This window comes from Hirundo rustica, chromosome 1 (genome assembly GCF_015227805.2).
Source record: "Hirundo rustica isolate bHirRus1 chromosome 1, bHirRus1.pri.v3, whole genome shotgun sequence".
NCBI lineage: Eukaryota > Metazoa > Chordata > Aves > Passeriformes > Hirundinidae > Hirundo > Hirundo rustica.
In genome coordinates, this window is record NC_053450.1 from 8985291 (window position 1) to 9000739 (window position 15449).

General features: G+C 40.2%; 1 protein-coding gene across 8 annotated transcripts in view; it reads left to right on the forward strand.

Moving 5' to 3' along the window:
- CYRIB (CYFIP related Rac1 interactor B) overlaps positions 1-15449 on the forward strand; it is a 97294-nt gene that overhangs the window by 58910 nt on the left and 22935 nt on the right. For all 8 annotated transcript variants that reach the window (XM_040060035.2, XM_040060012.2, XM_058420072.1 and 5 more), the window contains exon 3: positions 7540-7576. The gene's annotated coding sequence lies outside the window, so the exon portion shown is untranslated. The remainder of the gene's footprint in view (positions 1-7539; positions 7577-15449) is intronic.

Genomic DNA, 15449 nt, shown 5'->3' on the forward strand with positions numbered 1-15449 from the left:
AAACTGTGTTCTTGAGAATTCAGCCATGCTGATTTGTTTATGAAGGTAAAGCTGCTATTTTTCCTTACCTGTAAATAGTTGCTCAGGACAACATGAACTGTTTAATTCTGTTTGTCCAATGAGCCTTCAAATCAAAGGCATTAATTTAAGGGTTGTTTTGACATTTTGGAAAGTCACTTTTAAACAGGGCAGCAAAATATGTAAACTTTTCTCATCAGAAAGACATTTGACCTGAAAAGCTGTGCTTGTTGAGACAGGTGACTGGACGTTCATATTAAGCTTTTTGTAGTCTGTTCTATTAGGCTAATGTCAGATGTTGCTTATTTCACTTCCTGACTTAGAGAAGAACTCTTAAATACTTGTTAAAGGATAATTCTAGGTTTTGTGGAGGGAGGGTTATTGTTTTTTTAGCTCTGTAGGCACTTGAACTATAGACATACAGTCCTTTAGTTCTTGTTAGTGTTCAGCTTGCTACTTGACTACATAACTGCAGTTTTATTACTTAGAATCATAGAATGTCTCAGGTTGGAAAGGGCCCATACAGAACATCAAGTTCAGCTCTCTGCTCCTTGCAGGACTCCCTACCACTGAAACTTAAGAGCATTGTCCAGACACTATTTGAACTCTGTCAGGCTTGGTGCCATGCCCACTTCCCTGGGGAGCCTGTTCTGGTGGCCAGAAATCCCCTCAGTGCAGAAGCTTTCTTTAGTGTCTCATCTGAACTTCCTCTGATGCAGCTTGCCTCCTTTCAGGTGATCATGGAATTAATTTGAGAAACCATTGAAAAGAAATAGTGTGCAGCTGTTGAGGCTTGGTGCCATTAAATTACAATTCAGGAATTAAGACCTTTTTGTATAGCTCATGGGTTTTTGGGTTTATTTTCCTGCCTGTTGGACAAAGCTGTTGAATACACACAACAGGAGCTGAACCTGGACATTCCTGGACATCTTATCTCTCTTGTGTTTGTTACCCTGTATTCTGTAATTTTTGTATGTTTTTCCATCTCACATGCTACCCAATAAACATTTAAGATCCCAGGTTAAAACAGCATGGTTAGATTATTCCTTTCTGGACAGCTAATGATTGATACAATTGCTTTTAGTACTATAATCACTCATGTTTTTACAACATGTAATTGAATAATTTCAAAACTATACTACTGCAATGTATAGCTGATCGGAAGAAGCTTCTTCATACACTGCCCTCTTCTTTTTAACTGTAGCTGTAACAATTATTGCGAATCTTTGTGTAGGTGGAGCTTGCAGAGCTCCTGGACAATCTGGAGGCACTTCCAAGAGTCTCAGTGCTCTGTGACAGTTCCTCTGGCAGGAGCAGAGTTCCTCTATCCTCCTTGACAGAAATTGCTGCTTGTCCCGAGGCTCTCATGGAGTCACCCTTTGGAAAGTCCTGCCTCCTTCTGTGGATGAGTTAAGACTGGAAGCAGCTGCCGCTGCTGAGGTTTGTGCAGTGGAGCAGCACTTCCCCTGGGGGGAAGAAGTTAAAGGGAACTGCCTGACTGTCAGCTAGAAACTGCTCAGCCCTGAGCCTGTGGAGAAACTTAACTGCTGCTGGTGTCCATTGGAAGGGCTTTTCAGGCTTTTAAAAACTGAAACTGCGTTCTTAGCAGTCTGAAGTAAACGCATCCATCGTCTCTGAGCAGAAGAGATGCTGTTTGGGATACTTCCATAGCTGTAGCATAATCAGCTTAGGTCTAAGTTCATCTTAGAGTTTTACTTATCAAGAGAGGTAACTAGGGCTTCTGCTCCCAATATTTGATACTGTTGATGAGCAGTTGACGGTTAGAACTTACTAAAATCAGTAAAAAGATCTTTTAGGTGGTAAGTGACTAACTTTTCTGTGGCTGGGTTAGTTTTTGGGGTTTTTTTTTTGTTGTGTTTTTTTTTTCTTTCTTTCTTTTTTTTTTCTTTGTTTGTTGTTGTTGTTTTGTGATAGAAGTTCCTTGCTGTTCATATGACCTAGTACGGTCCTGAGGAAAGTGATTTAGTTTAGTTTAGTTTAGTTTTGTTTTTACCCTGAGTAGAAATTTAGATTATAAGGAATGTCTCCTCTGTTCAAGCATTAGGGAATAGCACTGTGGGTTCTTGGTGTTGCTCAGAGCTGCTGCTACACCACTAATAATGGGAATGGGGAAGCCCTGCTGGCCTTTCCTTGTCTTACTGTTTGTATTGTGCAAGTGGATGAGCACTGCTGCAAACTTCCTGGAACAGGGCATGGTTTATTTTCTGTTTGGATGATATTGAGCCAGAACTGTCTGTTAAATTCTGTCATATTCCTAATGAATTCTATCATCTCTATATCTTAGATGAATAAGCTGTTGAATCTCTCTGGTGGTATTCAGGAACACTTCACAGATGGGTGTTAACAGCATAACAACAGAGGAAGCATCTACTGTGGCAAAACAGCAATGCTGTAGTCATGGGGAAGTTAAACATGTAATGGAGAGCAAATGCCAATATAATTTAAAGGCAGACATAGGACTTGCTCACTTGGACTAAAGTACCACAGCTCTATCCCCTGCTCCATTACCAAAAAAAGCAACCAACCACAATCTAAAACCTAAGTCTAAATTAAACAACTAAAGAAGTCCCATCTCTGTTTTACTGAAATTCCCTTATTTGTCTTCTGGTTATCCAACAGTTATTTTCCTTATCTTGTTTCTGTAAGTGAAAAAGTTTATTTGGCAGTATTTAAATTAATTTTTTGATTTGGCTAAAAAAATCCCTTGTACTTGGTGTTCAGTTTGCAGGTTTTTTTTTCTGTGTAGAGCTTTAAGATGCAGGAATGAAGATTATGGTAGTTTTTTAATGTTTCCAGTAAGCCAAAGTAACGGTTTGTTGCAGAACACGTTTGTGTAAGTGGATGAAATATAAATTTTCATGCTGAATACTAGTTTTCTGTGAGTATCCTCTTCTGCCATACAAGCATCTCAAATATTGTTTAGTTTTCCTTTTTTTTTTTTTTCCTTAAGTTGTTGAAAGGGGCATATGTGCAAAACCTGTTGGTCTATAATGCAGCATCTAAACTTTTCTGAAAACTTTCAAGGAATCTTTTAGGTTGGAACAGATGTGCAAGGTCAAGTCCAACCATTATGCACCACTTGCCAAGTCCACAACAATATAATGTGATACATAATTACAAAAGGTATTGAAAAAAAAGAACAAAACACAAAAACCTTGACATTAAGATCATATGAAGTGAAGCTGCTATGCAATGTAACAGTTTAGAGATAATGTATGCTGTGAAAGTATAAAAATTAGGGAAAATCAAATAAGCTTGAAAAATTGTAATGGAACACTGGACCCTCTGATACATTCCTAGTCAATTTCTATCATTAAATTACAAATTTAAAACATGGGTTTGAGTGTAGCAAGTAATATTAGGTACTGTGGCAGCACAGAGAAATTAACACAGGATAGGGAAAGATTTAATCTAATACTTGGACTTCTAAGATGCAATTTTACCTCACTAAGATAAGTGAAAATGAATGTAGAAGAAAGATTCGAGCTGTAGCTTTACAATCAGAAGTCAAAATCGTGGTTTTATAGCAGGCAACCAGTACATTTGCTGTCTATGAAGAACTGAGGTCACTGCAGTAGTGGTAGCCCGCTTTGCTAACCTTAGTCTCATATACGATTGCCATACAGATATAGAAGAAGCTTTCTCTACAGTCACTGATGTTAAGCACCAGAGTTCACATCCATTTAGCATTGAACCGTGGGTTCACCTGCAGATGCCCTGAAACTCCCTTTGAAATATGATCTTAGTAATGTTTGTTTTTTTTTTTTTTTTAATAGCTTAGACATCTGTTATTGTTACTGAAGTAAAAAATCAAATTTTATTACTAGACATTTCTTAGTGTTCCCTTTTTATTACCCACAAGATGTGGGATGTATCTGACGTGTGGGTTGTCTTTTGCATTGGGCTTGGTTTTTTATGTTTTAGTGTGTGCTTCTAAGGGTAACAAGTTTTTTAGAGCTGTTTCCATAAACTTTATTTCAAGTCTGCAACTGAACCAAGTGAGCAGGAGCATCTAAAAATTGCCAGGGCAGGTAGTCTTTGAGCTAGATTCTGTTATCTTCTGTATCCAAGGGCCATTAAGATTAATGAACTGAGAATGTCTGTGTTATAGTCCACAGCTGGTTCACATGGATTTCAAGTTGGTGATGCTTACCAAGAGTAGTCCTAGTGCAAGCTTGAACTGCAAACTAGGAATTTAAACATTTGCTCTGTCAAAGTAGCAGTCTGTTGTGTTTTGTAAAGACCTTTAGTCTGGGTAACCAGTATTTCACATAGAGTACATTAATCCCATGCAAGCTTTTGCTAGTAAGTGTTGTAAGCTCTGTGAAGGTAGTACTTCCTGAAATTCCCTGAAGAGCTGAGATACCAGTTGAGTACACAGAATGTAATTTAGATTCTTGGTGCAAAGTTGTTAATTATGTCTTACCACTCAGTGTTTTCAGGTTTTACTGGGCAGAAGAACCTGAGTGTTGGAAAGCCTGAAAAATCACCATTCTTAAAGCAAATCATGATTGACAGTCACTGACAAGTCCATGCCTGAGTGTAGAGGCTTCTTAATTAGTTCAGCCAGAGTTGGGCAGAAAACAGTGGTTTCATACTGGAAGTTAATGGTTAGCTGTTCTCATGTGAAATCTGTTCTCACGTATTGCTGAGTTAAGCAGCAACAGTTCAATATGAGGTGGATGCCCAAAGCACGGGGTTACTCAGTGGTTAGCCAGTTTTCATTGGTTTTTTTTTTCTCCAGTTTCGTTATTCACGATGATGCCAAGTTTACTTACGGCATCTTTTTTGTCTGTGTACCATTTGACTTGTCAGCTACAGGCTTTTCCTCTGACAAAGTGGACGATGCTTGGTTTTGTTTCTGTTATGCTGCAGTTTAGATTATCCACTGTCCCTCTCTGATGGCTCTAGACAATTTTCCATTTTGGTTCTTCAACTCTTGTGACAATTCTTTGAATTTCTGTTGTAGTTGGCCTGAGTTACTGGCATATGCTTTGGCCTATTTCTGCTGTGGTGAAGTTAGGCTGCAGCTCAAGGGAAGGCGTTGTGTGTCAATATGAGATCCCTGCAATGCTATGCATTAATCTTTCCACTGTTTGACTCCATGAGCTGTAACCCATTGAGTAAAGGTAATTTTCCTACCCAGAACCTTTTTCTTTGTAAAGCAACAGTAAATATTTGACTACCTCAGAATCGCAAGGAATTGAAAAATGCCGGATCTGAATTATTCAATTTTCACTACCTATTTATTTGTATAGTTTACATGTCTCATCTTGTGCCCATTTGTGGTATTTCTGTAGTAATCTGCAGATCTAAACCTTGAGGATAAGTCAAAAGGAAGCTCAGAGGTTTTGCAGATCCTCTATCCCAGCATGAAACCCAAGTAGCGCACTTTAAACCTGAAAGAGTTGTTCATTTAGAAACACTTTTGTCTGAATTAAGGTGCATGCAAAGTGCAGGAATTAATTCTGTAAAGAATCCATTACACCAATCATTTCACATCTGTCTGTTTTTCATGCATCTTTGCTGGTGTTCCTGGGTGACTAGAGATCAGTAAGTCAATTTCTTGTCCATTCAGGCAGTGCTTTATGATATTGCTCAGTGCTAAACTCTAAATTTAAAATACCATTATGTGAAGTCACACTATGCAAAAAAATCAAATACCTATCAGCTTGCCAGTATAAACCAAGCGACAGCATCAGCAGTGCTCAGTGTGATCTGTTTTGCACAAAGGCTTGTTCAGAGGTACTAAAAGATAGGAAAGCACTTAATGGATTCCTGTGCTAGCATCTCTCTGCACGTTATTGATAATAGTCCAACTGACCTATAATTCTCAGCTTTCCTGGCTGCTTCCCTTTTGCCTAATGGCTTTGTTTTTCTCCTCCTGCCTTCATTACCAGGAGAGCCCTATAAGGCTTTTGTTAATTATTAACTTCCACTCATTCATTGAAGCCTTCAGGACAGGCTGCCTGAACATCGGCACGGCACGTTGTTCTTGCAGGTGGTGAGTGCTTGTGTCTCTATGTGTGCAGCATTGTGTCCAGAAAGATGGAAAGAGCAAAGCAATGCTCATTTTTTCTTCCTAATAATTCTCTCAGTTGGAAATGAACTAGCACCATTAGAGGAGACTTTTTTTTTTTTTTTAAGTCCCTAGGCTAGCTGCTGTGGTGGGCTTTTTTTCTTTGATTTTCAAACTTATTTCTATAGTCTGCTCATTCTAATGAATTTAGGCTTCTTGTTTTTGTTTACAGCTCAGTCCTATCTGACTTTTCTTTTACTCTTTTTCTGGAAATTAGCTTCTTAAGAGTAGTGCTGGGTCGTGCCTTGGTTTCAGTTTCTCTTTGCAATGTCAGTTGTGTTCAGCCCTGAGCTGCAGGGGACCAGTGATTTCCAGGGTTTTATTTTTGTTGTGCTGTCTCAAAGCACAAATTGAGCAGTCTGAAGTCATGAGAAGGGAAAAACACCAAACATGTATAAAGTGGGTTCGTTTTAGGGAATTGCAGCAGCTCCTACAAAGACAGTGCTCTTAGCCATGTTTTTGGCTGTTGCTTATTTTTGAGAAAGTAAGGGAAATCAATGGGCAAAGGCAAAAGCAGCTGCTACCCAAATTTAAGCCTGGTCAAGGGGAGAACTTACTTTGAGTGAGATGCGTGCACTGGAAAGAATGGAGAGTTAAATTTCTACAGTTGTAACTGTGGTGGCGATCTTTTTGCTTATGTTCAGTTCTCTGGGCTGTGAAGAGTCATTCTCACTGCAGTCTCCACTCTGCTTCTTGCCTGTGCTGCTGTACATCTTCAGAGCCTTCCCTAGCTAATGTTACACTATTATTTCCTGTGAAGCTTTGAGTTACTGTAACACTCCATATCTCCTTTAAACTGTACTATTAACATAACTATTTTGCTATGTTAGGACAGTGGTAATGATGTGTACAGCACACTTGAGGCTGTCCAAGAACACTAGTTTTCTTTGTTAAGCAAATGATTTTCAGTGGTGACTTGAAAACGCCTTCTCTGGAGGTCAGCATGCAAGCCTTGAATTTTTTCAAGTGCACATTTGTGTGGTTGGATTAGAATATTGTGTGATTTTCATGTTAAAGCAATGTGAAATGTAGGCTGAACAGTTTGCCACTGATATTTTATTGCAACTTTGACTCTTTAGTTATTAATTTTATTCCGGAATATGTGTGTTTATGGATTATCTGATATGGCAGCCTTTTTCCCTGGAAGCACATTCATTGCCAAATAACGGCATTCCCTGTTTGTTTGTATGCCTAGAGATAAAAACACAGTTCTGAATTACATTTTCTTAGCATGGTTTTTAAAAGTCCCAGTGGCATATGGATCCAACTCTATTTTTATGAAGTAGATGCATAAGAACAGCATCTGGAACAGATGTGTCTTTGCTTTTCCAAGGTCACATTGCATTGCATTTGAGACTTTTGGTGTAAAAGAATTAATTTCCATAATCTCTCTTTTTTTTTTTTTTTTTTTTTTTAAACAGACTGGAGGCCAAGAACAGAGTGCAGCACTGGCTGTAGGTAAGAATTGAAACTTAACCTGCTTGAAAACTGCTGACAAATAAGCAAAATTGTAGTATGTTAAAGGACAGAAAACGAGACTCTTTCAATATTAGTAATTTTCCCTTCAGGAACTTGTGTTTTCCCTCTTTTCCTTCAACAACTCTTGAAATTTATGGTGTTCACTGGGAGTCCTGATCTTTGACTGAAATTATGCCTCCCTGTTTAGGGATGCTAAACTAGGCTGCAAGGATTTGGTTTTTGCCTGGTACACAGGGCCTCACCACACAGCCTGGCAAGGCTGATTTTGAAAACTCTTCACCTGAGTGAAGTCCCATTACTTCAAAGAAGGCATTTCTATTACGCACTGAGTTAAAGTGGTTTGGCCACTTGTGTGAACTTACCCTAGAAGACTGTGTAACTTCTTGATCTATTTGAATGAAGAGATAATGTTTTGGTGGTTTTTCTCTCTGCCTCTTTAGTAAAGCTACTGTGTAGTTGAACCAGATCCCTAATGCCAGAAACCAGTACTCTGAACCAGCTTGTGAGACTGAAGAGGTAGCATGTGCTCATGTGAAGGTGATAGCTCTTAGTTTTATGACCTGCTGCTTGTCATCTAAGCTACTGCATAGAGTGTCTGTGTTATACTTTGTGTTTATTGTGCTTTGCCAGCACAGCGATTAATCTTCTGTCACATTGGGAAGGTAATGGTACCAAGCTTGAGGTAGGATTTATTTTTCTTCTGTTTTTGATTAATCATCAAAAAGCCTTTGAATTCTGGGGATTTGGTTAAATGGATTTGTGTTGTGGGTTAATCCAGGCTAGATGCCACTGTGTCCACCAAAGCCACTGTGTCACTCCTTTCTCAACTGGAGAAGGGAGACAAAATACAAAAAGCTCATGGATTGAGATAAGGGTGGGGAGAGATCATTCACCAGCTATTATCACAGGCAAAACAGACTCAGCTTAGGAAAATTAGTTGAATTTGTTACCATTCAAATCAGACCCCCTTCTCCCCACCCCTCCTTCCTTTCTAGGCTTAACTTTACCCCAGTTCTTTACCTCACCTCTCCCTGCTCAGTCAGGGGAGATGGGGAGTGTGGGTTACAGTCAGTTCATCACAGGTTGTTTCTGCTGCTGCAGGTTCCTCCTCAGGGAGAGGAGCCCTTCTCTGTTCCTGTGTGAGGTGTCCCTCCCACAGGACACAGTCCTCCAGAAACTTTTCCCAAGGGCTGCAGTTCTTCACAAACTGCTCGTGTTGTTTCCTTCCATGGGGTGCAGTCCTGCAGGAGCTGGCTGCTCCAGTGTGGGTCCCCCACAGGGCCACAGGTCCTGCCAGGAGCATGCTCCACCATGGGCTTCCAAAGGGTCAGAGCCTCCTTTGGGCATCCACCTGCTCTGGTGCAGGGTCCTCCACAGGCTGCAGGTGGATCTGTGCTCCCCTGTGCTCCTCCATCCGCTGCAGGGCACAGCTGCCTCACCATGGGCTGCACCACAGGCTGCAGGGCAATCCCTGCTGCAGTGTCAGGATCACCTCCTCCCTCCTCTTCTTCACTGACCCAGGTTGTCTGCACCGTAGTATATTTTCAGTTCCTCATATATTTTCACTTTTCTGTTCTCTGTTCACAGTTAATTCTGTGCAATAACTATTTCTTCTTAAATGTGTTACCCAGCACTACCACCACCAGTGATGGGCTGAGCTTGGGCCAGTGGTGTGCTCATCCTGGAGCTGGCTGGCATTGGCTCTGTCAGACATGGAGGAATCTGCTGTCAGCTTCCCGTAGAAGTCCTCCCACAGCCCCCCTGCCATCACAACCTTGCCACACAAACCCAATACAATTTGTTATCAGTTTTGTTTTCTACTCTTGTCAACATTTTCTAGTGCTGTGTCCAAAACTATTTGAATCCTCCACTCAGAATTAGGAATATATGGCATATAAATGTGTCACTGAAGTAATGGTCTTTATTTTAGTGCATAATTCATGTTTTAAAATGCTTACTTTGCAGAACTGCAAGTTTTGATGAACTGTCACATTTTTGTCATTCTTAGGAGAGTTTATGATGTTGCTGGTTCAGGCCCACTGTCCTTCCTTCTTACTGACTTGTGTCTGTGGGTTAAGGAATGAGTCTAGGAACTGGACAAGCCCACAGCAATATTTTCCAAATCTTTAATAAACTAATGGAAAAACATCCAGTGCTAGCAGCAGTAGTACCTTCTTCCTTTAATAACTTACACTTACAGAGTCCTTGAGGGAGTTGTTAAAGCTGCAATTAGAACTAGTGCAGACTTTTAATTTGCAGCATTGTGTGCATTTGCAAATTATACATTGTAAAAGTCACTAAAGTGACTCACTGGAGTGAGTCAGACCACGGGTCCATCTAGGCAAGTCCAGGCTCCAGGATCACCATCTTTCTTCCCTCTATGTGTGCAACTGGTTTTGCACATCCTTTCACACCCTCCACTTCCTTCTCTACTAGAGCAGTGCTGCTTCTGCTCAGGAAGGTGAGAGTCATTCTGAAGAGCTAGGAAAACTCAGGGTGCATTGCTGGGAATGATACTGCCTGCAGGAAGAAGAATGCTGCCCAGAAAATGACTACAGCACATTGCAAATAACTTCTGTTTTCTTTGAAAAAACTGCAAACCAATGGTGTTTCAGGTATTGAAGGGAGAATGTTTGTAAGTCAAGGTGGTTTGGTGTCCACTTCAGCAGAAGCTGGGTTGTCAGACTCCTGATGCTTTCCGCTTTACCAGCTATGCCAAGACAAAGTTAGCTGCCACATGCTTGACAGCACCATAAATCATCAGGGAATCACCAGTGTTCAGAGTTGGGAGGGACCGACAAACCCTACTCAAACAACATATAAAGAACAGAAAACTATGGAAAAGTTTAGTTAAGTTGTAAAGAATAGGACAAACTGAACTAGATGTTGCAGTCGAGTAAGTTAAAACCTGAAGAAAATATTCAGTAAAACCTGAACCTTTGTGTGAGCAGGTGCTTAAGGAATAGTAGGAGCAGGGACACCATGTGTTTGTGGTTCTTCTAGTATGTATTTTCAGATGGAATATTTTTCAGAGCCAGATACGATTATTAAATGTGTTCAGTATTCTTAATGTCTTTCCATTCTGCCTGTGTACCTGGTTTTCTCCAGGAACTTGTGAGACAAGATGAGATGGACCTGTATAGTTCATAGATGGACCACAGCAGAAAATCATGACTCTGCATGATATTCTGTATATTTTTTACTGATCCTAATGGATTTCAGGTTGTATAATATCACCGAAGAATAGCAAATGTTTCTCCGTATTTCCAACAGGTCGCTGAGAATTAATTCTCTTACAGTGTTTTAGCTGTACTGGGTACCTTTAGTTTGATTTTAAGGTTAAAATAAAACTTCAGATGAAGTGAGAAATGGAAAATGGGATAAAAAAATTATATTTGCACAGCTAGAGAAATTTGGACCAGTGGGGTCAGGTGGATTTTTCTTTGAGATGGGATTTTTTTAACACTTGCTTTCCAACAAGAAAAAGTATCCAGGTTCAGTAGAAGTAGTTGGTGGTATGTCTTTTGAGGGGAACTGAAGAAGTAACTGGATGTAACCAAGATGGCTGTAGATCCTTGATCTTGCATGGAGTCGGTTTTGAAACTTCAAATAACTAAATAACCATGTAGAGACCAATTTTATCCCTCTGCCCTGCCTAATGCCTGCCTGTTTGTTACTGTCTCTGAAAACAGATGGGATGAAAAGGAGCATCATCCTGCTACTCATCCTCTGTTGTACCATCATCATCTTGATGTGTCTCATTAGCCTTCGTATCCTGCAAACATACTGTGTCTGACTGGTGTCTCAGAAAAAGGAAAAGTCCACAGAATAATCAGAAAGCTGTCCTGAAACACAGAAACTTGCCCTTCCAGGTCCATGATTTGGAAGGTCATAGGCCTTCCTTTCCTTCTTGATATTTCAGAGCTGCTGTGTCACTGACCTGAGTTCTCAGATGGACAGTCAGTGTCAGTTCATATACAAAAGGTTTGTGGTGACACTGTGACATTCCAGTAGAAGTCCCTTGAGATGGAATATGTTAATGGTTATTTATATCCATCAGCTTGATGACAAGATAATTTGTCATGACATGGTTAGTGCAGGACTGCAAGCCAAGGCACTGAAAGGGTGCAACGTTTTCGGAGCTAATCTTGGAGAAAACATTTCACCTGAGTGTTGCAGAGCAACGTGGGTGCTTGTACTCCTTGTCCTGGTGCATTAGATGGCAGCACTGCCAAGGCTGTGGGATCCTCTGCAGCTTCATCCAGCTCTGGTACTGGCTGACATGTGTGGCAGTCTGATACATGGGAATTCAGCTCCTGGAAGAAAACCATTCCCAAATCAAACTAGGCTGGAAGAGGAGTGCTGTTTCACATGTGAAATACCAACTGAAAAAAAAATAACACATCAACTGGACTAGTTAGGAGGTTGGGAACTGAAAACATGCTTCTTTTTTTAGTATTTAGATAAAACTTCCAGGTTTGGTTTTTGGGGCTTTTTTTTTTTTTTTTTTTTTTTTTTTTTAATTTTGGTTGGGGGTTTGGTTTTTTTCTTTATACAGAGGTGATTGGCAGAAGAAGGACTTGCCATACAAATTATTCTTGGTTTGTATTGTTTGTTTTTAGAGACGAGAGCTTGAGGGTTCTTAAATTATAGGCTGACATCCTGGAAATAGGAAACTTTTCTTGGTAATGTGGTAGTATAGCATAGTTCTAAAGGCATGCCATCTTTCATAGAGTGAGCAGCTTTTCTCTAAAAGAATAAAAAAGTGTAAATCTGCCACAGCTCTTACTAAATGTTCGTAGTTTTTGGTTTGGTTTTTTTTCAATCTCTGTGTACCTGATAAAATCGTTCCCAGTTTATTTTGTAAAGAGGCAGGTTTCGAGGTCGGCCAGTGTTTCCCGGATCATGCCGGAGCTGGAGGCGGTGTTTGGGCAGGAGGGACGCGGCCGGTTCCGGCTGGGCTCTGGGCTCCGTTGGGCGCGCTGGTGCCCGCTCCCTGTCTCTGCAGTATCCAGCGGTGCGGCAGCGGCCTCTGTTGGGGAATGGCAGCGCTGCGGGGAGAGCGGAGCGTGAATCGCCTTGCTGCCTTCCGGCGGAAACCTCGCTGAACTGAAAAAGCCGGGTTTTCCAGCTGCCTGCAATGTAACGGAGTTAAAAAGAGCGTTTTGCAGAATTAAGTTAAAGCGTGTTGGGTTTTCCCTTTTTAAAAAGGAAAGCGTAATTAATTATTTTTTAACCCCAGATTCACGCTTGGAAAAACTGTGGAGTTACTTGTTGAAGGGTAAATCGGAGCAGATTTCTGGAGCATAGTCTCTGCCCTATTCAATACAAGTTCTGTTTTAAAAACAAGAGTAATTCTTCCAGACAATCTGGGTTTATTCCAGACTTGTGTGAGCATGCTTAGTTATTTCATTGTAGCCCCTGTCAAATACGTTATTCAGCATCAGCTGTGCCACTAAAATGTTCCCAAATTAACAAGGCTCTAAGACTGCTTCTAAAGAAACTGTGGATTCTTCAGTGCCTTTCCACTGATTTCCTCTAAGAGGAAAAATGAACTGAATAAACACTCCTCTGACTGTATTTTACAATTCTGGTTTTGAGGAATGTGAGTCTATTCACTAGTCTGTTTTCCCTGGCAGACCTCCATCCTCCTGATATGACAAGTTTTGAATTCACTTTTGTTCTAAAGGAGACTTTATTGATGATGTGTGATTTAAAAAAAAAAAAAAAAAAAAAAAAAAAAAAAAAAAAAAAAAACCAAAACAACTTCAGCTAAAGCAGGTTATTGTATCAAAGTCAGTTTAACCAAATGAATGGACATCAGAGGCAGCTTCAAACAGCTTTTCAGTAGTCTGAATACTTACCTTCCTGTACAGAAACATTTCCTATCTGGCTGTAAAATTTGTTTTTCCACTTTTCAGATAAGATGCTAATGTTTGAAGCCCCAATAATTCAGTGAAATAGGCTGTTTTAGGGGGTTTGGAGGGGGATTTTTGGCTTCCATATATTTTACTCTTCCTGTGGTTTGCAGTCTTTGGTTTGTGGCCACTGGGTGTCAGCAGTGCAGAGCTGTGTGCCGGTCTGGGCGTGGGTTTGGACTGGGAGCTCTGTCCCAAAAGAGTCTAAAAACTGCTGAAATCTTAATGCTTGCTTCAAAAACTTCTCCATCAGTGAAGTAAAACTGTGTGTTTTGTGCAGAACAGAGTGGCTCTGGAGCTTCCCTCATGTGTTTGATTCAGTGCATTTACACAGGTGACACAATTTGAACTGTTACCTTTAATATTAGTGATGTTACTAGAGCTATGATGAATCCTGAAAATGAAACCAGCTTATCCAAAAGATAACTTTCTTCAGGCTAATGGCACCAAGCTTCTCCTTCCTAGGTCTAAAGGTGATAATGAGTGATAGTTACTATTTTTAATATTGACTCAAATTATTTATTTTCTGGTATGTATGGCATTACTTTGGGATTTTGTATCATGGCAGGTCTTTGTTATTTTAAAACACCAACAGCAATAGATGAAATTAGGATGTGTTAGAAGGAATCTCTGCTGCTCTAGCACTATTCAGAAGAGAAATAAATATGCATTAGTCTAGGAAAAAACATGTTTGTATCCAGGGAGAATGCTGCAGCCATCAAAAAAAGAGTGATTCCTGCAGTGCATTCTACCAGCCTGTTTCCATCTCTGCAGCGGTCTCTAGGATTTCAGGTTGAGGGCAGAATTGTTCTCACTGGTTGTGAAGCTTTGCTGCTTCATTGGCAGAGAAAGCCACACGGGATCCCATAGGCTGCCAGGCTGTGATGCCATGTGTTGCTAAGGGCTGCCTTGGATTCACTTGGATTCAGCTGATGTGGGCAGACACCTATCCGCTGCCTCATTTATTTTTTTCTTTTTTCTTTTTTTTTTTCCTTCTCCCTGTTCATGGCTAGATACTGTTCAGTAAGCCTTGAAACAGGCTGTCATAGGATTATCCTTCTAGAAAAACAGTACAGGGAGACATTCAGTGAGTGTTTTGTTTATGTAGTAACAGTGCAAGTGTTAGAACATGGTAGTTTTCCACTATAATGCTATACTTTTAATGCTATGCATGTTTTTTCTTACTATTTTGCCAAAATATCTCTGAATTAGGCTTATGCCACATTTACATGACCAAATGAAAGTTTAAAACTCAAATCCCAGGAACAAAATGTTTATTGTTTCATTAGATGTGTTTTCCATATAGTGTTGTGCTTAACTACATATGACATTTTGGGGGAATACAGTTTTCATACTGTGGATTTTAGTATTTGGTATAGCTTACACATGTCCAAAAGGTAAGCTGATGTTTTCTTGAAGCAGATTTTCTTCAGGGATCACAAACAATTTTTTTAATCTATTTATTTAACTATTTTTTTAAAGCTAGTTTGAGAGCATATTATTCCTGCAATAGAACAAAAAAAAATAGAAAATATCACTTATGAACGCCTTTGTAGTGTTTTACCTGTAATGACAGTAAGTTCTCCAGCTGCTCACCAGTTGCAAGACACATCCTTGTTAATGCACAGTTTTTCTTTCAGGTGTGAGAGGGGAAATTTCTTCGGTGCTGAGATGAATTTACTTGCATTGCTTATTTCTCTTACATTTCCTCTGGGCTTGGCCTGGGGGATGGGGGGCACTGAAACGTGTCGGGATGTTTTCCACAGGAAGGGCATGCGTGCAAGACTTGTTTTGAAAATATGCCTTTGCTTTCCGCTTGTCTGATCATGACTCTACACGCAACATCATACAACCCCATAAGGCTGTAATGGGCCCAATCATCCTAATCCAATGTGGCATTCCGTATGTCTTCCTCTGCAAGTAGGTCAAGTTTA